Here is a 25,062-nt window from a genome sequence, read left to right on the forward strand (position 1 = left end):
TGACTGCAAGATGGTATTGGCCCTGTGGATGGGGACAGAGAGGTATGGATGGGGCACTTAGGCAGCCAGCGTATCAGAGGGAGTATTGACTGGGGTTTGAGTTAGGGACAATGAGGGGTAGGTTGAGGGAGGGCAAACACAGAACTACAGGGAACGAGAAGAGCCACTAAAAATAATATGAGATTGTTGGAGATAAATCTCACATATTCATACATTTTATTAAGATCACCCCTGCTCAAATATTTCACAGAGGTCTGTGTGGCTTTTCTGTCTTCTTCCAGCTGAGAGTATCTCTATGGAACTTTGCTTCAAAGTGAGAAGAATAGAGATCAAGAAATCAGAAGTTCAAAACCTGAGTTCTCAGATTAATTTTTTATTATCTATGTGTCCGCGAGCCTGTTGGTTCATTTTGTTATGTGAAGAAAGTTACATCTGCAAAATGAGAAAATAATACTCATCTTACACCTGGGACTATTCTGATTATGAACTAGATATGAAATGATATTGGAGAGTTATTATTAATTTTGTTAGGTGTGAAAGGTTAAATCCCATGTTGCTTATAATTTGCTAAAATAATTCAGTAAGAAAAAAGATGTAGATATATACCAACATGTTCATATTGTGGAATCCAGGAGATGGATATTTGGGTTATTAACACTATTCTATCTACTTCTCTGTATGTTTTTAATTTTCATAAATTAAAAGTTAGAAAAAATATCCTTTTTACTTATCTCATAGGATTGTTGTGAGGATCAAATGAGAAAATGGATGGAAAGCGTTTTAGAAATGGTGAAGGGCTAAATAGATGTGGGTTGTAGTTCTTTTCATTGTTCTTAGGAATAATAAAAACTTAATCCAGCTTTGCCTATGTTTAGATGAGTGCTCTTGGTTTCTCTATTCTACTTTCCTCACCTGGGTAATAAGACCAAAGACTTCACCTATTCCAAGGACTCAAGGGAACGTTTTCTCTCTTTCTTTCCTTTCTTTTTTTTTTTTTAACACCTTTATTGGAGTATAATTGCTTTACAATTGTGTGTTAGTTTCTGCTGTATAACAAAGTGAATCAGCTATATATACACATATATCCCCATATCCCCTCCCTCTTGCGTTGCCCTCCCACCCCTCTAGGTGGTCACAAAGCACTGAACTGATCTCCCTGTGCTATGTGGCTGCTTCCCACTAGCTATCTATTGTGCATTTGGTAGTGTATATATGTCCATGCCACCCTCTGACTTCATCCCAGCTTACACTTCCCCTTCCCCGTGTCCTCCAGTCCATTCTTTATGTCTGCGTCTTTATTCCTGTCCTGCCCCTAGGTTCTTCAGAACCTTTTTTTTTTTTTTTTTAGATTCCATATATATGTGTTAGCATACAGTATTTGATTTCCTCTTTCTGACTTACTTCACTCTACGACAGTCTCTAGGTTCATCCACCTCACTACAAATAATTCAATTTCGTTTCTTTTTATGGCTGAGTAATATTCCATTGTATATATGTGCCACATCTTTATCCATTCATCTGTTGATGGACACTTAGGTTGCTTCCTTGTCCTGGCTACTGTAAATAGAGCTGCAATGAACATTGTGGTACATGACTCTTTTTGAAATATTGTTTTCTCAGGGTGTATGCCCAGTAGTGGGATTGCTGGGTCCTATGGTACTTCTATTTTTAGTTTTTTAAGGAACCTCCATACTGTTCTCCAAAGTGGCTGTATCAATTTACATTCCCACCAACAGTGCAAGAGGGTTCCCTTTTCTCCACACCTTCTCCAGCATTTATTGTTTGTAGATATTTTGATGATGGCCATTCTGACCGGTGTGAGGTGATACCTCATTGTAGTTTTGATTTGCATTTCTCTAATGATTAGTGATGTTGAGCATTCTTTCATGTGTTTGTTAGCAATTTGTGTGTCTTCTTTGGAGAAATGTGTATTTAGGTCTTCTGCCCATTTTTGGATTGGGTTGTTTGTTTTTTTGATATTGAGCTTCATGAGCTGCTTGTATATTTTGGAGATTAATCCTGTGTCTGTTTCTTTGTTTGCAAATATTTTCTCCCATTCTGAGGGTTGTCTTTTTGTCTTGTTTATGGTTTCCTTGCTGTGCAAAAGCTTTTAAGTTTCATTAGGTCCCATTTGTTTATTTTTGTTTTAATTTCCATTTCTCTAGAAGGTTGGTCACAAAAGATGTTGCTGTGATTTATGTCAAAGAGTGTTCGGCCTATGTTTTCCTCTAAGAGTTTTAAAGTGTCTGGTCTTACATTTAGGTCTTTAATCCATTTTGAATTTATTTTTGTGTATGGTGTTAGGGAGTGTTCTAGTTTCATTCTTTTACATGTAGCTGTCCAGTTTTCCCAGCACCACTTACTGAGGGGGTTGTCTTTTTTCCATTGTATATTCTTGCCTCCTTTATCAAAGATTAGGTGAACATATGTCTGTGGGTTTATCTCTGGGCTTTCTGTCCTGTTCCATTGATCTATATTTCTGTTCTTGTGCCAGTACCATACTGTCTTGATTACTGTAGCTTTATAGTATAGTCTGAAGTCAGGGAGCCTGATTCCTCCAGGTCCATTTTTCTTTTTCAAGATTGCTTTGGCTATTCGAGGTCTTTTTTGTTTCCATACAAATTGTGAAATTTTTTGTTCTAGTTCTGTGAAAAATGCCATTGGTAGTTTGACAGGGATTGCATTGAATCTGTAGATTCCTTAGGGTAGTACAGTCATTTTCACAATGTTGATTCTTCCAATCCAAGAACACGTTATATCTCTCCATCTGTTTGTGTTATCTTTAATTTCTTTCATCAGTATCTTATAGTTTTCTGCATACAGGTCTTTTGTCTCCTTAAGTAGGTTTATTTCTAGGTATTTTATTCCTTTTGTTGCAATGGTAAATGGGAGTGTTTCCTTAACTTTTCTTTCAGATATTTCATCAATAATGTATAGGAATGCAAGAGATTTCTGTGCATTACTTTTATATCCTGCTACTTTACCACATTCATTGATTAGCTCTAGTAGTTTTCTGGTAGCATCTTTAGGATTCTCTATGTGTAGTATCATGTCATCTGCAAACAGTGACAGTTTTACTTCTTCTTTTCTGATTTGGATTCCTTTTATTTCTTTTTCTTCTCTGATTGCTGTGGCTAAAACTTCCAAAAGTATGTTGAATAATAGTGGTGAGAGTGGGCAACCTTGTCTTGTTCGTGATCTTAGTGGAAACGGTTTCAGTTTTTCACCATTGAGAATGTTGTTGGCTGTGGGTTTGTCATATATAGCCTTTATTATGTTGAGGTAATTTCCCTCTATGCCCACTTTTGGAGGGTTTTTATCATAAATGGGTGTTGAATTTTGTTGAAAGCTTTTTCTGCATCTATTGAGATGATCATATGGTTTTTATTCTTCAATTTGTTAATATGGTGTATCACATTGATTGATTTGCATATATTGTAGAATCTTTGCAGTCCTGGGATAAACCCCACTTGATCATGGTTTATGATCCTTTTAATATGCTGTTGGATTCTGTTTGCTAATATTTTGTTGAGGATTTTTGCATCTATGTTCATCAGTGATATTGGCTTGTAGTTTTCTTTCTTTGTGACATATTTTTCTGGTTTTGGTATCAGGGTGATGGTGGCCTCATGGAATGAGTTTGGGAGTGTTCCTCCCTCTGCTATATTTTGGAAGAGTTTGAGAAGGATAGGTGTTAACTCTTCTCTAAATGTTTGATAGAATTCGCTTGTGAAACCATCTGGTCCTGGGCTTTGTTTGCTGGAAGATTTTTAATCACAGTCTCAATTTCAGTGCTTGTGATTGGTCTGTTTATATTTTCTATTTCTTCCTGGTTCATTCTCAGAAGGTTGTGCTTTTCTAAGAATTTGTCCATTTCTTCCAGGTTGTCCATTTTATTGGCATATAGTTGCTTGTAGTAATCTCTCATAATCCTTTTTATTTCTTCAGTGTCAGTTGTTACTTCTTTTTCATTTCTAATTCTATTGATTTGAGTCTTCTCTCTTTTTTTCTTGATGAGTCTGGCTAATGTTTTATCAGTTTTGTTTATCCTCTCAAAGAACCAGCTTTTAGTTTTATTGATCTTTGCTGTTGATTCCTTCATTTCCTTTTCATTTATTTCTGACCTGATCTTTATGATTTCTTTCCTTCTGCTACCTTTGGGTTATTTTTTTTTGTTCTTCTTTCTCTAATTGTTTTAGGTGTAAGTTTAGGTTGTTTATTTGAGATGTTTCTTGTTTCATGAGGTAGGATTGTATTGCTATAAACTTCCCTCTTAGAACTACTTTTGCTGCATCCCATAGGTTTTGAGTCATTGTGTTTTCATTATCATTTGTTTCTAGGTATTTTTTGATTTCCTCTTTGATTTCTTCAGTGATCTCTTGGTTACTAAGTAGTGCATTGTTTAGCCTCCATGCGTTTGTATTTTTTACAGATTTTTTCCTGTAATTGATATCTAGTCTCATAGCGTTGTTGTCGGAAAAGATACTTGATATGATTTCAATTTTCTTAAATTTACCACGGCTTGATTTACGACCCAAGATATGATCTTCCTGGAGAATGTTGCATGAGCACTTGAGAAGAAAGTGTATTCTTTTGTTTTTGGATGGAAAGTCCTATAAATATCAATTAAGTCCATCTTGTTTAATGTATCTTTTTTAAAAAAAAATATTTATTTATTTATTATTATTATTTTTTACTTTTGCCTCTGTTGGGTCTTCGTTTCTGTGAGAGGGCTTTCTCTAGTTGCAGCAAGCGGGGGACACTCTTCATCGCGGTGCATGGTCCTCTCACTATCATGGCCTCTCTTGTTGCGGAGCACAGGCTCCAGACGCGCAGGCTCAGTAGTTGTGGCTCACGGGCCTAGTTGTTCCATGGCATGTGAGATCTTCCCAGACCAGGGCTCAAACCCGTGTCCCCTGCATTGGCAGGCAGATTCTCAACCACTGCGCCACCAGGGAAGCCCTACTGTATCTTTTAAAGCTTGTGTTTCCTTATTTACTTCCATTTTGGATGATCTGTCCATTGGTGAAAGTGGGGTGTTAAAGTCCCCTACTATTATTGTGTTACTGTTGATTTCCCCTTTTATGGCTGTTAGCATTTGCCCTATGTATTGAGGTGCTCCTCTGTTGAGTGCATAAATATTTACAATTGTTATATCTTCTTCCTGGATTGATCCTTGATCATTGTGTAGTGTCCTTCTTTGTCTCTTGTAATATTCTTTATTTTAAATTCTATTTTGTCTGATATGAGAATTGCTACTTCAGCTTTCATTTTTTTCCCATTTGCATGGAATATCTTTTTCCATGCCCTCACTTTAAGTCTGTATGTGTCCCTAGGTCTGAAGTGGGTCTCTTGTAGACAGCATATATACAGGTCTTGTTTTTGTATCCATTCAGCCAATCTGTGTCTTTTGGTTGGAGCATTTAATCCATTTACATTTAAGGTAATTATCGATATGTATGTTCCTATTACCATTTTCTTAATTGTTTTGGGTTTGTTATTATAGGTCTTTTCCTTCTCTTGTGTTTCCTGCCTAGAGAAGTTCCTTTAGCCTTGTAAAGTTGGTTTTGTGGTCCTGAATTCTCTTAGCTCTTGCTTGTCTGTAAAGGTTTTAATTTCTCCATTGAATCTGAATGAGATCCTTGCTGGGTAGAGTAATCTTGGTTGTAGGTTTTTCTCTTCAAGCCACTCCTTTCTGGCTTGCAGAGTTTCTGCTGATAGATCAGCTGTTAACCTTATGGGGATTCCCTTGTATGTTATTGGTTGCTTTTCCTTTCCTGCTTTTAATATTTTTTCTTTGTATTTAATTTTTGATAGTTTGATTAATATGTGTCTTGGCATGTTTCTCCTTGGATTTGGACTTGATTGACTATTTCATTTCCCATATTAGGGAAGTTTTCAATGAAAATCTCTTCAAATATTTTCTCAGTCTCTTTCTTTTTCTTTTCTTCTTCTGGGACCCCTATAATTTGAATGTTGGTGCGTTTAATGTTGTCCCAGAGGTCTCTGAGCATATCCTCCATTCTTTTCATTCTTTTTTCTTTTTTCTGTTTTGTGGTAGTTATTTCCAATATTTTATCTTCCAGGTCACTTATCCGTTCTTCTGCCTCAGTTATTCTGTTATTGATTCCTTCTAGAGAATTTTTAATTTCATTTATTTTGTTGTTCATCATTGTTTGTTTACTCTTTAGTTCTGCCATGTCCTTGTTAAATGTTTCTTGTATTGTCTCCATTCTATTTCCAAGATTTTGGATCATCTTTACTATCATTACTCTCAATTCTTTTTCAAGTAGACTGTCTATTTCATCTTCATTTGTTTGGTCTGGTGGGTTTTACCTTGCTCCTTCATCTGCTGTGTATTTCTCTGTCTTCTCATTTTGCTTAACTTACTGTGTTTGGGGGTCTCCTTTTCACAGGTGGCAGCTTTGTAGTTCCCATTGTTTTTGGTGTCTTCTCCTAGTGGGTAAGTTTGGTTCAGTGGGTTGTGTAGGCTTCCTGGTGGAGGGGACTGGTGTCTGTGTTCTGGTGGATGAGGCTGGATCTTGTCTTTCTGGTGGGCAGGACCACGTCCGATGGTGTGTTTTGGGGTGTCTGTGAACTTAGTATGATTTTTGGCAGCCTCTCTACTAATGGGTGGCATTGTGTTCCTGTCTTGCTAGTTGTGTGGGACAGGGTGTCCATCATTTTAGCTTGCTGGTCATCGAATGGAACTGGGTCTTAGCATTGAGATGGAGATCTCTGGGAGCTCTTTTGCCATTTGATATTACATGGGGCCAGGAGGTCTCTGGTGGAACAATGTCCTGAACTGGGCTCTCCCACCTCCGATGCTCAGGCCTAACACCCGGCAGGAGCACCAAGACCCTGTCAGCCACACAATTTGATGGGAAGAGAGAGCTTAGGCTTCGCAGGAATTTTATTTCTTTACTTCACTTGAATGTTTTGTACAGGATAACTCAGAGTTCAGCTGCCTAAATCTGTGGCTTCAGAGATCACATGGGTAATATGTGAATGGAAATTAACCCGTTCTTTTTATAGCAGTCAGGTAAGAAAGTGGGGCTTAATGTGTTCAACCTCATTCCTAAATGGCCTTCTGGTGTTGGAGAGTCTCCCAGAGAGGCTTGGGTGGACAGTTGGGGACACAGACGCTGGGAGCAGCCATATTTGGGAGCTTGTTCTACATGCATGTGGAAGCCCAAGGGAACGTTTTCTGATTTAATACTTTCTTTTGTTGTGCAGAAAGGAGGCAATGAAGTCTACAGAGAGCTTTGGGGAAAAGTAGGAGCTGGATTCTACTCCTCTCTGTATGTGGGGAATAGACTCTAGATGGTCAACTAATTATAGCATATCATAGCATCCATTCCTACTCACCAGCTCGTTGGCATCTGGAGGGAAACCTACATGCATGATGCTAATAATTAATGCTTTCGATCTAAGAGAGAGGAGGAAATGATGCAGGGTGAATTACTGAAGTTTTGTAGGATCACCTTTCAGCCGCTTATCTGACATTTTCCTCAGAAATTTAAACCCTTTGGAGACTGAGTATTTGGGGAAAGAGTACTGATACAATATGCCTATGGGGACATTTATTTTCTTCTTCTTTCTTCCCAAACTCTAAGGGTTATTCCTAAACGTGGAATATAGCTACATCTTCCCCTTCATATTTTAATGAATATAAATTAATGAGCAACATACTATCCTTTGCAATTTTATTCTCTTTTCATATAGACATAATTTTTCTGAGAAACAGGGAGCACTGTGCTTAGTAAGAAAAGATACTTTATATTCAGCTATTTGCATATTAATATTGCTGTACCATCCTTCATATGGATGATGTATTGGTGATACCTATATTAAATTGCTTGCTCTTGTACTTTGAATAAAACTAAGTACTGGGGAGAACAAACTCTCCAGGCTGGCTAGAAGCCAGGCCTCTCTTTCTTTCCAAACCACTTACATGATGAGACCTTGGGTAACCTTGAAAAATCACTTTGGTTTTAAATCTACTCTCTCTACCTTTGTGAAATTAAAACAATGGTGTGTTCAACCCATTTATTTCCTTGGGGGATATGATTAATGGGAAAGTTGTGTCCAAAATACTTTGGCTGCTTTAGAAGAGATGTTCTACTAAAGGCGATAATAGACAATCTTATAAATCATTAAACCTCTGGGTAGTAGTATGTTGTCTGGATATAAAATATTCATATTATTATTTTATATTTTGCAAATTAGATCTCTCTAGCACATCTAGGATTAAATTGGATGGGCATTTTTTCATCCTCAGAAACCATGCTGTTGCTTCGATTTAAGAATAGGAAAATAAACCCTGAATCAGTTATATTATAATGATAAATAAGATTGACAAAATATATGAAGTAATTCAGTGGGTTGGAGAGAAAATTTTTATTGGAAAAAAATCAGAAAAGCTATTCAGTTGATCATTCCTAGCAGAAAATCACTGTGAATAACTAAATATTAAGCACCCTTCTCAATGAGTTCCACAGCCTGTTAGGATGGAAATGTTAAATCATTATGGGAAAACCTCTAGACTTTGTTTACTGTAACAAAATGCATTTTATAGTAAAAACTGATGGCTTAACATGAAACAAAGCATAACCCTTGGTAACCCAGAATACTTTTACATGGCCTCTGAGAAGAAGAGGCAAAAGAACAAACTGATACCAGATAATTCTTTTGAGGAGATATTTCTGAGGCAAGTTCTTTAATTGTAGATGATTAATGCTAATTATCAACCTCTTCAATAGTCTCCTTGTAATTCTGTAGGATGATGCTATTCAGTGTGGTGGTCCTGAGCCACTGAGAAGTCACAGAATCAAGATTAGGGCTGCAAGAACCTTTAGAGATTACTAGACAAAACTCTCTCTTCTACAGAGGAGGAAACTGAGGCTCACGGAGGCTCTCATTAAAATATATTTAATGTACTGTACAAACTGTTTATTTGTTAGTTCAACAAATATTTATTGAACGCCTACTATGTGTAAAGCAAAGATTTATTGATTACTTCCTTTTGCCAAGTACTCCAAAAGGCACTGGGGATGGGTAACAGATCTCCAACAGAGTGGGCATTAATAGGAAAGACTTTGTGGAAGCAAATAAAGTGCAGTAAAACACGTTTAAAGAGCTATGGAAAATAGAGCAACTCACTATTCCTGGCACAAGAAATAGCCTAGTACTACATTTCTTAAACTTCATTCCATAAAATGTAGTGGTCTATACTAGTAGAGGTCTTGAGAAAAAAATATCCTTAGTTCCATAAGGTAGGAAATGTTGCTTCTCAAATTTATTTGAGTGTGAAAGTATCCCTCGACTCAACTTTCTTTCCATCTTTCTTTTCTTCCTCCTCCCCTCCGTGTTCCACCCTTCTCTTCTTCTTATCCTCCTCTACTCTCTCCTCCCTCCTCCTTCTCCTCTTCCTTCCTCCTTCTTTTTCTGGTAGAACATTTATTACATCTCACAAAACTCTCATGTTCTTTAGGACATTCTGAAAAGTGTTTGGCCATTGCTCAGTTCATCAGAAAGATCCATTAGCTAAGAGATCATATTCTCAAAAGATTCAGCTAATGGACGTTTACTGTAGTTCCAAACCGTGGTTGGAATAAGTGTCCCAAAAGTAATAAATTAACAACTTTTCCTCATCACATATGTAGAATGTTGAAGCAATAATTAATATAACTTGTGGGAATTTGGTTATTAATCAGAAATGAAGTAATTTGGAGATATGTAATGAACAATCACTTCCTGTTTTGCTCCAATTAATCTAAGATGCCTGGCACAAGAAATAATCCAGAAGGTGTAAGATTTCAGAGCAAATTCATGATTGAGGAAATGCTTCTGGCTGTCAATAAATGCAGGCTGAACCTCTGAATATAAAGTCATAATTCTAGTTATTACTTTAAAATGTATATCTCAGAAATAACTAAATTTCCTTGTCAATTGCATTATTATGAACTTTCATCAAATCTTTAACCGTGGTCATTTTTAAGTCTTTTGTCATTTACAGACAGTTCTGGGTGTGCTCTGATGCTTTTGCAAAAATGTTCCTATAAAAGGGTTTCATCTGCAAGGAATTCATGGAAAAGACTCTGACAAGTACAGGTTTCTGGTAACTGACTATACTGCTGAACTGAATGAATAAGCATTTTCAGAACTCTAATGGAAAACTGATGAATTCATAAAAGTGCTAACAAAAGATCAAGATGAAAAAAAAATTAATTACATGGGACTGAGTGAACTGATGAGGATGATTATAATTTTTGTGACTTTCTGTTTGAATAAATAAAAAAAAATCCCACAAGGACTCAGAGGCAAAAAATATACAAATCAATTTTCACTGCAAAGTAAAGGAGCCATTACAGTGGAGGATTACTGGACTGAATGTCAATATTATGACATAGTATGAGTGTGTTTCGTGTTTGGTAATTGCAATCATTGTTGCTTTTGTTGTGGTCATCCATTTACAATGCTTGGTGTCAGTTTATTTATCTCTTGTAAAAATAAAATACAGTGTGTGTGTGTGGGAAAAAAATAGCCTGTTTTGGCAAAAATTAGAGTAATAGACAACGTTATAGCACTTTTTTCTTGATGAGATTTCATCAAAATCAAAAATATAAATCATTCCTTGGGGCAGTCAGATTACCTATCTGTCTTTTTTTCTTGAAATTTCACTTAGTTCAGAATGATTGCAATGTAACACGTCTTTGCATACTATTTTATTGAGTTTATTATCTATATTACTTGTAAGGTGCTTTGTATATTCAATATATATGTGTGACATATATCATGTAACATATGATTTGTATTTTTTTTTTTTTTTGTACAACCTTGCTTAAAGTTCTGTATTGTGTCAGTGAAGTAATCTGGAAGTGGAGTTTGTGGAGCAGCTTGAGTCATATGTGTCTTTATTATTTGTCAAGTCAGTGTCTATGGGAAGAGTAGACATAAAATTAGTCGGATTTTGTTTCTTACATTCCCCCACTCCACTGCATTTTATTTTCTAGTCTCTTGTAATTCCTGGAAACAACTGTAGGTAGCCAATAAAAATCAAATAACTAATAACAGGTGCTTCAACAAAGTACTCTGGAAACTCATGTTTGTTTAGATCTCAGCTTTTCTGTCACTTCCTCCAGGAAGCTTTTGTAAAAGACTGGGCTAAGTGCTCCTCTTAGATGCCCCCATAGTACCCTCCCTCTATGGCTCTCTTTCTTCTGTTTCTCCATGTTTCTTTGTTGATTACAGTCTGTCTCTCATATTTTACAATAAAAAGCTTCCATATAAATTTTTACTTGTCCTGGGTTTTCCTCTTTATGAGAGTACTTACCTTGTCACACTGAAGTTGCCTGTTTGTATCCCTCTCCAGACAGGGTACAAATTAGGTGAGGGCAGGAGCCATGTCTGTCTGGTTCATTATGGAGTTCCTGGCAGCTAACAGAGCAGTCAATGAACGTGTCAAATATAATTGAGTTGGATTGACCCCTGCTCAGTTCAAACCCTGCTGCACCTCTTCATGTACCTCACTGGGCTGGTGTTGACTTCTCCATCTATCAAATGAAAGTTTTCAGTTAAGTGATTTGCCCATGGAGCCACAGATAGTGCTTCTGGACTAGACCACTATACTCTGTGTCTGCACAGAGGCTGAATCTCTTCCAAAGACCCACAGCCTGAAATGTTTTCCTTCTCTCTAATGGAGAGGGGTATGAGCATGAACTTTTTCCAAATCCAGGTGTACATTCCACTCCTTCATGCTACCTTCCTGAAATGTCCCAAGTGAACTTTATAGCTGGAATCTTCTTAAGCTGCAGGGACCCAGGTCCCCAGGTCCCTAGGAAACAGACCCAGCTGTGTGCTAGACCACCGTTATTATCTGGATCAGAGTTAGCCTGTTTGTGGGCCAACTATAGTGTCCTCCCTGATGACAAACCCAGAATGCGTGAATGGGTATGTGTCCAACAACCCTCTAGTTTCCTTGATTTTCTCATGTACCTGCCAGTTATGAGTTCACCTTAACCTTTCTTAATCTCTTTATATTTTTATCTTGTATCCAACTCCCTTACATCTTTTTGAGGTGATAAGTTTTGATGTAAATTTTTAAAAATAAATTTATTTATTTATTTTTGGCTGAGTTGGGTCTTTTGTTGCTGTGCACCGGCTTTCTCTAGTTGCGGCGAGTGGGGGCTACTCTTCGTTGCGGTGCATGGGCTTCTCGTTGTGGTGGCTTCTCTTGTTGCGGAGCACGGGCTCTAGGTGTGCGGGCTTCAGTAGTTGTGGCTCGCGGGCTCTAGGGTGCAGGCTCAGTAGTTGTGGCCCACGGGCTTAGTTGCTCCGCGGCATGTGGAATCTTCCCTGACCAGGACTCGAACCTGTGCTCCCTGCATTGGCAGGCAGATTCTTAACCACTGTGCCACCAGGGAAGCCCTTGATGTAAATTTTTATTTGTCCTCAATTTACACTGTTAATGCTTTAAGGACATTTTCTGGCTCTATTCCTTTTCTTACTATAAAGTATCTTATGAGCTTAAAGAAATGTCTCAACCTCTCTGGAGATTGGCTTAGGTAGTTGCTTTATGTCTCAGCACAAAAACACTATGATTATCCTGCCAGTATTTGATTAACGTTGGTGATTTCCTGTGTTCTTAGTTTGTGATGTGTATCTTAATCACCTCTTGCATTGAGAGCCATAGTAAATACAGTACTAAAAATGTTACTACCATCGCATCTATTAAAAAATAAAAATATTTATTATCACTGTGTGCCAAGAACTATGCAAAGAATTTTACATGCATTATCTCATCTAATCTCTTTTTTTTAAAATTTTAATTTTAGCCTTTATTTCCTTATTTATTTATTTTTTGGCCGTGCTGCGGGGCTTGCAGGATCTTAGTTCGCCGACCAGGGATCGAACCTGAACCTGGACCTCCGGCAGTGGAAGCCCAAAGTCCTAACCACTGGACCACCAGGAAGGTCCCTTATCTAATCTTCATAAGGTCCCCATTTCACAGACAAGGTAACTAAGATTCAGAGAGGTTAAGAAAGTTGCATAAGGTTGCAAAGTTAGTAAGGGTCAGACCCAGGATTCATATTCAGAAATGTCAGATATTATAGTTATTATTATTATTTTTTTAAAATCTCAGCAGAGGCTGGTACTGGAAACTTCATGGAACCAATCATGGGGAGAATTTTGCTAGATTTCCCATCATCCACTCACACAGACCCATCTCTAAAGGGCTATAAATCTCTTTTTGCCCAAGAGTAAGCAGCTTTCAGGGGTGGTAAAACTTGTAGGTTCCACATTATGCCTGTTACCATGCTTATCAAATGATCCTCTTTGTTAATACAGAGCTCTCTCCTTCTAGTGGCAGATCAAAAAACTTTAGGGTCACCTCTTTCTCTCACACCCCACATTCAATCCATTAAGAAATCCTGTTGGTTCCATTTTCAAGATATGTCGGAATCTGACCACTTCTCATCACTTCCATCTGCTGCTAATCTGATCCAAGCCACCATCCTCTTTAACCTGGATTATTGAGATGGCCTCTTGGTTTCTTCACTTGTCCCCATTCAACCTTTTATAAACTCAGCAGTAATCTTTAAAATCATATGCTAGAATACATTGCTCCTGTACCCTCAAATCCTTCTTTTTCTGAATAAAAGCCAAAATCTTTACAATAGCCTACAGTTCATAATCTACCCATACATCCCTTCCCTGAATTGCTCCCACTCCCACATTACTCCTCTGAACTTCTGTTGCTCTTTCCCCGCCTCACCCCAGGTTAGACTCCTCAAGCACAAGGAGATGCGACTGCTCCCAGGCTTTTGCACTGACTCTTTACTCTGCCTGGAATTCTTTCTCTAGATGTCTCCATGGCTATACTCTCTCATCTCCTTCAAGTATTTGCTCAAATATCACCTTATCTATTTAAAATTGCAACTTTCCTGAACTTCCAACTCTCTTACTCAGCTCTGTTCTCCCCCCATATCTTTATAAACTTACACATGCTACACAATTTTCTTACACATCATGTTTATTTCCTACTGTCTGTATCTCCTCATTAGAATGTAAGTTCTGGGAGGGCAGGGATTTTGTGTCTTTGTTTACTAATACATGCCTCATGTACCAAGAACAGTGCCCTGCTTACTGTACATGCTCAATTAAAGGCTGTTGAATAAATGAAATAATGACTACTTAACTTTTACATTTTAATCAGTCCTCTCTGCAGCACAGCACCAACAGGATTTGCAAAACAGAATTCAGGGAAGTTTGGATAATGTTTTTGCAGACTTGAGGGTATACTGTCTTCACAATTTTAAAGATTTTTGAGATAGTTTTTCTCTAGTTTTCCATTTTCTGGTCTAAAGAGTTATGACCTTGTCAAGACTTCCTCTGGTCTCAACTCTGTGCCTATTGTCATTTAGATTACAGCTTTCTGGATCTCACTTGTTTTCCAGGGGAGTGAAATTTCCAGATGCGGCTGCCTGGTCATTTATAAAGCTCATGCATATACTGTTGACTCTTGAACAACGTGGGGGTTAGGGGCGCAGACCCTTTGTGCAGTGGAAAATCTGAGTATAATTTATAGTCGGCCCTCCATATACGTGGTTCCTCTGCATCTGCAGTTTCTCTGTATCTGAGATTCCGTATTCGCAGATTCAACCAACTGTGGATCATTTAGTACTGTACTATTTACTATTGAAAAAAAAAATCCATGTATAAGTGCACCCACGTAGTTCAAACGCATGTTGTTTAAGGATCAACTGTATTAATATCTCCAACAATATTCAGGACTCTGGTGGAAATTTGGCCTCAGTTATAGTGTCCAGGATCCATTTAATCAAGCCCTCGATGCCTCTCTTGGATGTAACTGATGGTTGGACCCATTAACGTGTAAATGTAGTTTGATTTATGTTTCCGCCAGCTGCTTTTTTGCTTCTTCACACGGCTAGAAAAGAACATTCTGCAGTTTCCACCAATTTGGCATTTTCCTATGAGACATACTTAGTTTCATTGGCAATTAGGAAATTGCAATGTGTACTCCATCTCCCATAGTGTTTATAAAAATGTTCAATTAGTGCTTCCCCCGGCCCTCGTCCCCAAAAGATAGCACTTTACAGTTCTGCATCAACAGAGATATTTGTGTATCCTTATTGTTTGCTTCCCATTTCTAAGCTAGTTCCTTACACATGGGCTTTTACCCTGTAGCAATTCATTTAAAAACACCTTTTGAGGTGCAACTTTGAGTATTTTTGAGAGTCTAAATCAAGTGGTTCTCTAGACTCTATCTTATTCTTATAACTATCTTTTAAAATAGCTCTAGTACAATCTAAGCATGAAATAATAATGATGGATAATTCATACATTTGCACAGCACTTTACAGGTTATAATGCTTAGTAGGAAGATCATGGATTTTGGAGCCAGAGAGATCCAAATTTGAAACTCAACTTCAGTGTTTACTGGTTTTGTAACTCTGAGCACCTTATCTCACCTTTCTGAATCTACTTTCCCTCATTTTTACAAGGGTGGTAAAACCACCTTGCAGGTTTATTACACGTTGAAGATGGAGGGATGGTGCTTGTAGAGGACTGAAGAGTGCCTGATGCAGAGCATGGGGATAAGTGCTCTTAATGTGGGGTCTTTCCTTCCCTGTTCTCATGTAGATTCTCTTGTTATGATCTCCACTGCCTCTCCACACAGGACTCTGTGTGGAAAAGAAAATTCTTACCCTCATGGAGCTTACATTTTGGAGGTGGTGACAGAAAATAAGAGCAAAGAAAGAAATACACAGGCAAGTAAACATATAGGACCAGATAATACATGAATGTAACAAAAATTATCTAGGGAGTACTAATAAATACTGTAGATGCAATAAATTAACAAAAGGGCCAAGGAATTCCAAGAGCCCAAATTCCCACCAGAGATATTCAATCATAGGTGAGCTTGTAAGCCCCATGCTAGGACTCCAAGAATAGATCAATTTCCAATTATTATACCATATTATGTATACACCAATATTACTTAAAGGCGCTGGTCTGATCCCTTGCAGTAAACATGGACCCTCCTTTTTCTGAAATCCATAGTAGTTGGCATTTCTCATTATATTCTATCTTATTTTATAGCATTGTTTCCTCAAATTATTTGATAACAAACTTGTCTTTTTTTTTTTATGTTTTGCTTTTTTCCAAGTTATCGTATTAAATAAGATGTTCTTTGGCATTTCGGAAGTGCTTGTTTGTAGCCACTGCTGTATTCATCTAAAGACTGCTTCAAGAACACACTAAAAAAATGTGCCATGCCTTATTCATGGGTGTGTGCAGTGCTGTACCTAACACAGTGCCATGTACACAACAGATAATACTTATTTATTGAAAAGCATACATTGGAAAATTCTGCACGGGAGACTATTTAAGAAAGAGGACCAGAGAAGGTCATGGAGTGAGTAAGGGGCAAAAGTGAGATTTGAATCCTTGTATCTTGACTCTTGTCAACTGTTCACATTTAAGTGTTCGGTAAAGCTACCCTTCCGTTTTCCCCAGCTTTCCAAGTAGGAGGGGAGACACGTGGGTCTTGAGTTTCCAGGTTCTCCTTAGAATCTTTCTTAGTTGTGTAGGATGCCTCAGGTATCAGTTAGGTCTCAGTCACAGGGGCCATTTGTGAGGATAACAGTTCTGGGCTTTCATGATTGAAACAGTCCTGTAGTTTTTACCTCCAAAGTCTCACTAGAACTTGTCCCTTTTTTGGTCCCTTTAGAACTTCTCTATCACCAACACTAAGGTGCCATCATCTGTCCTGTGGACCACTGTAGCCTCCTCCTACCTGGTCTGTGCATATCAATTCCTGGTCCTTCCAATGCAATTTGGGGTTTTTTTCTGCTGCACTATTTCAGTGCTCATCTTCCTCGGAGAGGTTGCTGACGTGGAAGCAGCAGCAAGACTCTGCTTCCAAGGCCTGTACTCCAGCTTTGAGGGTGTGTCCCAGATTCACCCTCCAAACACATCTTTTATTACTATCCTCATTCATCTTTCAAACTCTCAGTTATCTCTATTATGTGTTTACCAATGAAGAATTTTATGAAAATGAAGGACAAAGGGACCTTTTAGAGATTAAGTTTTATTCTCCTTAATACTTCTCCTTTCCCTTGATAACCAAATTATCTTGAAAATTAACTATCTTTATGATACCCATGGAAGTGGAAAAGTCTAAAGGAACACTCAAGATGGTCATTTGGAAGAATACTCTTGGTAAGCTATGTTAAAATAGTTCTAAAATATAGGTTAAGTTGGCTACATAGATACCTGACATACTTAGGCACTAAATGCTACTCGTAAAAAATTAAGAGGAATTTAGAGTGGTTTTAAAGTTTGGTACAAATGACAAATTGAAGAAGAGCCATGCGGTAAAATAAATTTCATTTCTATATTTAGTGTTGAAAAGTCACAGAAATCCCCTGGCCACTGATTGTGGAAAATTTAGTTTTGGGCTATAAATGCTAAAATTCCAGTTATTCAAAAGGGGTCAAGCAAGTCCTTAAAAAATTATGATTAAATTATTCAAATGAGGTCAAGAATGTTCTAAAAATTGGAAAAATTATTATTAACTGTTTTTACTGCAGTACTAAAGTACATGATTTCATATATTTTATATTCTAATTATTTTCTTTCCTTGACCTAATTTAATGGGTTAGAAAGTTCTCCATTTGACCACCTGTCTTGATGGAATGAAGTCAACTAAATTGGATACTCCTGTGTTTTATTTTCTCAGTGTATATGTGAGTATCAGGAAGACAAAATTTTAAAAGGTGGTGGTTATAAATTTGAGGTCTTTTGAGCAAGAATTACATATTTTTTTTTTTTACTTATTGCATAATGTAAGTAAATTAGTAGAGAAAACAAGATTTGGGACAATGATGATTTTAAGAGAAAAATATATTCTCAAGCTCTTTGTGTGCTAATAATGATTTGCTAATTGCATATCATCTTTATTCATTAAAGCACTTTCTCTAAGGACTATTAGCAGATTATACTTTATCAACTTCATATATGCTTTTATATGTATGTGAAAGTAATGAAACTGTATTTCTTTGAGAAGTATTTTGTTGCTCAGACTTTTTACTAACCAGGTGGATCTTCTCCTGGTTTAGGACATTTTTGAGATTAGATTCTGGTGAATATCCTTGTTCATAAAAGCCACACTTTCAAATCATTTCATTTTTCTGTGGTTTCCAAGAAAAAACTAAACATTCACGGGAAAAAGTCAACATCCTGAAGGCGCCAGTGTACTTTTAATATTTCCATTGGCTTGGGGAAGAAAAACATAATTTATCTCCCTCCCTAGCATCTGCTTAATTTTACACCAAATACATTATGTTCGGTGACAACTTTCTTCACTCACTGTGTCTTTTAACTCCAAATTCTCAACTTTAATGATTTGCTTAAAAAGGATGAAAAAGAACACACAAGTTGCCTTTAAAAGTCTACATTTATTCTTTATAGCATGTCTTTTTCAAAAACAGAACCCGTATTTAGTGTGTGTCTGAGGCAAAGTTGTTTAATTCCAAACTTTCAGTTCTATAAGTTTCCGAGAAAGGTAGTTTCAAGGACATCAGGGAAACAGCAAATCCAGATGGACAATTTACTTAACATTTCCAGTAGATATATTTTCAATTATAATGTTATTGGCCATGTATTGAATATAAATACTTCTCTTTCTATTAAAATCCCTATTATAAAATAATCTGATTTCACTATGTTATATAATTTTGTATTCAATTAAGAAAATTTCTTAGCTTAACTTCCTAAACTTTCTGATTAGTAGGGTCAGTCCAACAGAGAAATTAGAATGCTGCTCTGGGAAAAAGTGAGTGCCTCATGCCTGTAGACACCAGTCCAGTTTTTGCTAGAGCAAGAGCACTCCACTGAGATGGGGGTTAGACACCTAGATACTGCTCTCTTCATTCACTAACTAGCTACACACCTGTGAGCAAACTGCTTCTTTATTATCTATCTATCTATCTATCTATCTATCTATCTATCTATCTATCTATCTATCTAACATCTATCTATCTGTCTAACATCTATCTATCATCATCATCTATATATCTGTCTATAATCTATCTAATTAATTTTAGGTAAATTTTGATGGGTTGAAATAATGATTTCTGATATGGCCCCCTCCCTCCTCACATTCACTGGTTGTCCCAGAGTCTGCTTCCATGTGGTCTTCAACTAACCTTGCTTAGGTTTGCAGACAAGTACAACTGACCCTTGAACAACATGGGTATAAACTGTGTGGGTCCACTTATGTGGATTTTTTTCAATAGTAAATACTACAGTGCTACATGATACATAGTTTGTTGGATCCACGGATGTGGAAGAACTCTGCATACAGGGCCTATTATAAATTATATGTGGATTTTTGACTGCAGGAAGGGTGGGTACTCCTAACACCCATGTTGTTCAAGAGTCAACTGTAATTAGACAAGAGCATCTTGGTATTTCACCTTTATCATGTTTAGCTGCTCCCTTTTCAATGTTGAATATATCTGTATTATTAAGGCTTGGTGGCGTAATATTAAGGGGTTGAATTAGCTGCTATAACATGATTTTTCAAACACAAAGTATCTATTGAGTGCTTACAACGTACAGGCAACTAGAAACTCAGTACTTGTGCTAGGGTCATTATTTAAAAAAGAAAAAACAGATTTGAGTCTCATTGCAAAATGTCTACTGTGTACTTGGAGATACAAGTCATATGGAGACAAATACATCTAACCATGGGAGGGTTGCTCCCATACTTCTGCTCAAATGTTACCCCTTAAGAGGCTATCAGTGACCACTCTAAATCAACTATTACCAATGCATACTCTGTCCCTGTACCCTGTTTTATCTTTTTCTACATAGAATTTACCACTACCTGATGATTTATACCTGTATGTTTGTGTTTTGTTATTTGTTTATTGCTTTTCTCCTCCACTAGGTTTAATTTCTATGAGGCTAAAGACTTTGTCTGTTAATTGTCATATCCCTGATGTCTAAAACATTAGTTGGCACCATCAATATTTGTTGAACATAGAAATAGTTGGTGTATGTAGTATAGGTCCAGGAAATAACAAACTTTTTATTAACGGAAAAAAAAACTAAAGAAAATTCTGACAAGAAACACTCAAGAAAATGAATTATTATGGGTACATGCCTGTCTTTTAAGGATGGATGAGAAATTCTAGGCAGTGGCCAAACGGGTAAGGGAATAGTCTTAATTTGCTCTCTAGGGTATTTAAAGCAGGGCTTGAGATAGGGCAACAAAAAATACCTGGTTCGGCGAACCAACCCAACACCCCACTAAAACCTCAGCAATATACACAGGTTGGTCTTCATTCAGGTTTAGAGAGGCATCTAAGGAAGAAAACCTACAAAACAGGTAGTGGTTTCAAGGAAAAGGTGGGGGAGTTCACATTGTCTGAGAGCAAGAGTATGGAACCAATACCTTCACAATGAGACTCCCCAGTCCCCCCAGGGTGAGGACTTACCACGCGTGCCGGCACCACTATTCTTCCTAGAACAAGGCATGCAACTTGGTGATTGTATTCTGGGGCCACATCACTGCACTTTAAAGTGGGTTCTAGACTGGATCCTTTCCTTTATTTTCATGCAATTTTGAATAAACATTAAATTTACTTTTATTCTTGGAAGTAAAATCATGTAATTTGGAGAGTTAATAAAATCCAGAAACCATCATATCAGCACTTCATTGAAACCAGAGCAGTCTTTCTCCTTTTGTCTGGGATGTCTTATGTTGGTAAAGCAGGAGCTGGTGAAGCAGGAAAACTCTGGGGTCTTGATCCTCTGAATGTCCTTCACAGACGATAAACAAATCAGAGACTCTTAAGGAATTTTCCAGTGCTGTAGGACTGATGAATTTAGTTGTGTCACAGATTGAGAAAGTGTAGGAGAAAAGGCAGTACAGAGTTAGAGAATGGGTATGTTCACTTGGGTTTCTCACAGCAAACTATTCAAGCTCTCCTTCTCCTTGGCCACAAAAGAATGCAGTGTTAGATTTCACCTGTCACATGGCCCAGCTGTTTCAGGAAAATATCACTTACGTTTTCCATTGAACAGTCCTGTTGCTATTTCCAGCTGATATTGTGCAGGCACTGCATCTCCTTGCAGGCATCCTTTCACTCTGCAGCTGGATGGTGTTAATGAGGCCAGTGCTGTGGACTCAGGTCTGATTAGTTGGCTTTGCATGAAGAACTTGACTTCCCCTGATGGGCAAGACCCTCAAGTCTGCTCAAGGTTTTATGCTACTGCTCCCTAAGGGAACAGTTGGAGTAAATGTCTCCAGAAGAGAAGCTAGGGATGTCCTTTTCAGTCTGAAGGGCAGACCAATAAATTATTGTTGACCTGAATTTGAAATTGTTGCTTTAAGTGAGAGATAATACATTTGTGAGAAGTTCGTTAGGACAGAAGTTATCCTGACTTCTCTCTGGTTTGACCATTATTTGTTTTTGTAGACTTAGGTATATCACATAACCTCTAGATCCTTGTTTTCTCATCTCTAAAATGAGGAAGATGGTAGTGCTTATTTTATTTATTTGTTTATTGGCTGCGTTGGGTCTTTGTTGCTGCATGCGAGCTTTCTCTAGTTGTGGCGAGCGGGGGCTACTCTTCGTTGCGGTGCGTGGGCTTCTCATTGCGGTGGCTTCTCTTGTTGTGGAGCACGGGCTCTAGGCACGTGGGCTTCAGTAGTTGTGGCTCGCGGGCTCTGGAATGCAGGCTCAGTAGTTGTGGTGCATGGGTTTAGTTGCTCTGCGGCATGTGGGATCTTCCCGGACCGGGGCTCGAACCCGTGTCCCCTTCATTGGCAGGCTGATTCTAAACCACTGCACCATCAGGGAAACCCCAGTGCTTCTTAATCTTTTAACCAAATCACCTTTAATAAAAAAGAGTAAATATATAAATACAGTGGCTATATCTGATGGTACCAAATTGTTCACAAGTTCCCTTTTGCCTACAGGATATTACAAACCCTTGCCATTTCAGGCCATCTATAACCTGGTTACAATGTATCCTTCTGCCCTGCTGTGACATCACCCTCTTTCATGAATGTATCTCTCCATGCATGCCCATGGTTTTCTGCCTTGTGCCTTTGCTTCATTGTCCCCTCAGCATGGAATATCCCTTTTCTTTTCCCTACCTCTCTACATTCTAGGCATCTCTTAAGGCCTGGTTCAAATGCCACTTCCTCGCAAGCTTTCTTTGATTCCCTCAGAAAGAATCCCCCGTTTTTAGCTTAACCACACCTCTCTTGGTGCATGTACTCTTTACTTTGTTTTTGTCTTTACTTTCTTTACTTTGTTTCATTATCTTCTCTGCTGGTTTGTGTTTTTCTTGGAGATAATTATGGCTTCTTTTCCATCTTGATATTTGTCTCATTCCCCCTGCCCAGTTCCATGTCTATCACAGAATCGTGTGCATATTATATTTCCATTAAATTTTGTTGAAGTAATAAATAATTTAGCCATAAAGAGGTTGAGCAAGAGTATATTGGTGGAACAACAGAAATCCATCTGAATTTTCAGAAAAAAATAACTTAACAAAATTACCCTGTTGATCTTTCATCAATATCATACCCTTTAAAAAAAACATTGCGCAACTCATGTTTACTTAACACTTCACAATTCATAAGGTCTTTTTTTTATATTTGATTACATTTCATGTCCAAAACAGCCTTTGTGGGTACATATACTGCAATATAATTCTGACATTAGCCATCTGGAATTAGCTCAGACTTCACAAGTGAAGATCACAGTCCCCACAAGACCGCCTTCACTTCACTTCAGATGCCAGTCATAAGTTTGGGGGTCCCCAGGCCACCTACACTTCTTTTTTTTTTTTTTAAATCAGTCATCAATTTTATACACATCAGTGTATACATGTCAATCCAAATCGCCCAATTCAGCACAGCACCATCCCCACCCCACCATGGTTTTTCCCCCTTGGTGTCCATATATCTGTTCTCTACATCTGTGTCTCAACTTCTGCCCTGCAAACCGGCTCATCTGTACCATTTTCCTAGGTTCCACATACATGCATTAAGATATGATATTTGTTTTTCTCTTTCTGACTTACTTCACTCTGTATGACAGTCTCTAGATCCATCCACGTCTGAACAAATGACTCAATTTCGTTCCTTTTCATGGCTGAGTAATATTCCATTGTATATATGTACCACAACTTCTTTACCCATTCATCTGTCGATGGGCATTTAGGTTGCTTCCATGACCTGGCTATTGTAAATAGTGCTGCAATGAACATTGGGGTGCATGTGTCTTTTTGAACTACGGTTTTCCCATCTACACTTCTGACTAAGTGGCTACAAATTAGGGGTTCTTATGACCCCCTCAGGTTTGACATTCACTAGAACAATTCACAGAATTCAGGAAATTACAATTATAGCTTTATTATAAAGGATACAGATCAGGACCAGCCAAGGAAGAGACCATTTGGGTGAGGTCTGGTAGGGCTCCAAATGCAGAGCTTCTGCTGTCCTCTCCCCCTGGAGTCAAGGCATATCTCCCTCAGCATACTGATGTGTATCACCACCCAGGAGGTTCCTCTGAGCCTCTGTTCAGAGTTTTTATTGAAGTTTCATTGGGTAGACATAATTGATTAAATCACAGGCCACATGATTACAATCTCCTGCTCCCTTCCCTCTCCAGTGGCAGGGAGGCTGGGCTGATAACACGTGGCTCAAAGCCCTAACTCTCTAGTCACATGGCTGGACTTTCTGGTCTGACCAGCCCCCAGCCTGAGACATCTCCTTGGCATAAACTCAGTGGTGGTCCAGGGGCCCCCCATGAATAACAGACATTCCTGTAACTTGGCTTAGAACATTCAGTCCCAGCAACTGGGGACAACAATCAGACAGATTCTTTATTATACAACAGTGGGAAATAAAATATTACCCTCAATTTACAGGTGGTGCCGAGGAAGAAGAAATGACTTATTCAGTGTCACAATGCCGCAGTGTTCCAATCCTGGACCACTGACTTCAAGTCTTGGTCTCTTCCCGTTGCACCATGATGGCTCCCCTAAAGGAAGGGTAACACTGCATTGTCTTTGTCATTATATCCTTTGAACTCCTTTGAGTAGCTGGATTTGACCTAAATGTTCCCTGGGAACTATGATCTCTGTTCCCAGTGGTTATTAAGAGCTCCTTCTCCTTTGGTCTATGGCCCATTGATGCAAAGAGTGTGGGGTTGGCAGCCACTGACCAGGAGACCCATTGTGTGACAGGTGTACAAAACTTGGCAGACTTTGAAGGTGAGGCTGCCCTCTCTATTGAGCCCTGGGGAGCAGTGGAGCAAAGGAGTTAGAAACGTTCAATTTTAGTGTATTTTTCCCATAGGGAAATCTCCACACAATATCAGAGCATTTGTTATTGGAAAGATATCTATACAGTTGGCCCTCGAACAACAGGAGGGAATGGGACACTGACCCTCCCTGTGCAGTTGAAAAATCCATGTATAACTTTGACTGCCCCCCAAATTAACTACTAATAACCTACTGTTGACTGGAAGCTTTACCGACAACATAAACAATTAACATGTATTTTGTATGTTATATGTATTATATACTGCATTCTTACGATAATCTAGAGAAAAGAAAATGTTATTAAGAAGATCATAAGGAAGAGAAGATATATTTACGGTAATGTACTGTATTTATCGATACATGAAGTTTACATCATCTGTTTACAAGAAGAATTGTCTGTTAGTACCTACATCAATATTGTCTTTTTAAAAAAATTTTTTTTTATTGGAGTATAGTTGATTTACAATGTTGTGTTAGTTTCAAGTGTACAGCAAACTGAATCAGTTATACATATACATATATCCACTCTTTTTTTAGATTCTTTTCCCATATAGGCCATTACAAAGTATTGAGTGGAGTTCCCTGTGCTATACTGTAGGTCCTTATTAGTTATCTATTTAATGTATAGTAGTGTGTATATATCAATCCCAATCTTCCAATTTATCCCTCCTCCCACCTTACCCC

This window comes from Eschrichtius robustus, chromosome 3 (assembly GCF_028021215.1).
Source record: "Eschrichtius robustus isolate mEscRob2 chromosome 3, mEscRob2.pri, whole genome shotgun sequence".
NCBI classification, from domain to species: domain Eukaryota; kingdom Metazoa; phylum Chordata; class Mammalia; order Artiodactyla; family Eschrichtiidae; genus Eschrichtius; species Eschrichtius robustus.